Below are 1,969 nucleotides of genomic sequence, written 5' to 3' on the forward strand. Positions count from 1 at the left end.
CTGCTGCTGCTGCTAAGTCACTTCAGTTGCATCCGACTCTGTGCGACCCTATGGACAGCAGCCCTCCAGGCTCCTCTGTCCACAGGATTCTCCAGGCAAGAATACTGGAGTGGGTTGCCATTTCCTTCTCCCCAGATGAAATGGACTGGTTTCCTTTTTGGTTTAAAAACTAAATGCCATACATGCAGGGGAAGGAGGGACTGAAAGAGTGACCACTGTAGTGCCCAGGTAGGATTGTATATTGTCAAAGGTGTTGGATTACTCTTGAGATAGAGTGACTTGGTTAGTGCAGTAACAGCATGTCCTGTTCTAAACAACACCCAAGGCAACCAAGAGTTTGGGGCCATCCACTAGGGTTCCAATTGGTGAGGAATTGATTAACCAGTGCCTTATGAGCTGGGATGTGGGGGGAAAAAAGATGGCCTCAGACCCTTGCAGGCAAACCCAAATGTCCTTTTGTTACTGAGAGTTATGCATGGGGGGTCAGCTGCTCGCCACTCAAAAGCCAGTAAACAGGCCAGGTTGAGGAAAGTTTCCAGGAAAGGAAAGTTTGCTTTATTTTAGATGCTGGTAACTAGTGGGGGGACGGTGATGGACACCTGCCCAAAGGACGACTCTCCCCACCTCTGACAAGCAGGGGGTGAGAGCTTTTATAGATGGTTGGGGGCGAGTGGCGGGAGGGGTCCATGCAGAAACAGCACAGTCATCTCTAATAGTCACTTTCAAATCAGTGGTCCGACTAGCATCACCTTGGTTGTTTTAGGTATAGTTAATCTTTAGTTCCTGGAGAAGGAAATGGCAACCCACTCCAGTGTTTTTGCCTGGAGAATCCCAGGGACGGGGGAGCCTGGTGGGCTGCCGTCTATGGGGTCGCACAGTCGGACACGACTGAAGTGACTTAGCTTAGCTTAGTTCCAGGGTGAACCTGTTTGAATCTCTTTGCAGTCAATTCTCAGAACTGTGGCAGCTCAAGTCCTGGGTACAGTCCAGTCATCATGTAGTTAACTTTCCCACCTCATATTTTGGTATCTATGACAGCTCACAGGATATGGCTCAGAATATTATCTATAGCCCTTGAGAAAGAACTAAGGGTCCTTGACTATGCTTAGTGACTACATTATTATTATTTAGTCACAATAAACTGTGGAAAATTCTGAAAGAGATGGGAATACCAGACCACCTGACCTGCCTCTTGAGAAACCTGTATGAAGGTCAGGAAGTAACAGTTAGAACTGGACATGGAACAACAGACTGGTTCCAAATAGAAAAAGGAGTATGTCAAGGCTGTATATTGTCACCTTGCCTATTTAACTTATATGCAGAGTACATCATGAGAAATGCTGGGCTGGAGGAAGCACAAGCTGGAATCAAGATTGCCAGGAGAAATATCAATAACCTCAGATATGCAGATGACACCACCCTTATGGCAAAAAGTGAAGAACTAAAGAGCCTCTTGATGAAAGTGAAAGAGGAGAGTGAAAAAGTTGGCTTAAAGCTCAACATTCAGAAAATGAAGATCATGGCATCCAGTCCCATCACTTCATGGCAAATAGATGGGGAAACAGTGGCTGACTTTATTTTTCTGGGCTCCAAAATCACTGCAGATGGGCATTGCAGCTATGAAATTAAAAGACGCTTACTCCTTGGAAGGAAAGTTATGACCAATCTAGACGGCATATTGAAAAGCAGAGACATTGCTTTGTCAACAAAGGTCCGTCTAGTCAAGGCTATGGTTTTTCCAGTGGTCATGTATGGATGTGAGAGTTGGACTATAAAGAAAGCTGGGCGCCGAAGAATTGATGCTTTTGAACTGTGGTGTTGGAAAAGACTCTTGAGAATCCCTTGGACTGCAAGGAGATCCAACCAGTCCATCCTAAAGGAGGTCAGTCCTGGAAATTCATTGGAAGGACTGATGCTGAAGCTGAAACTCCAATACTTTGGCCACCTGATGCGAAGAGCTGACTCATTT

The sequence above is a fragment of the Oryx dammah genome, unplaced genomic scaffold, assembly GCF_014754425.2.
Source record: "Oryx dammah isolate SB20612 unplaced genomic scaffold, SCBI_Odam_1.1 HiC_scaffold_2, whole genome shotgun sequence".
In the NCBI taxonomy this organism is placed as follows: Eukaryota; Metazoa; Chordata; class Mammalia; order Artiodactyla; family Bovidae; genus Oryx; species Oryx dammah.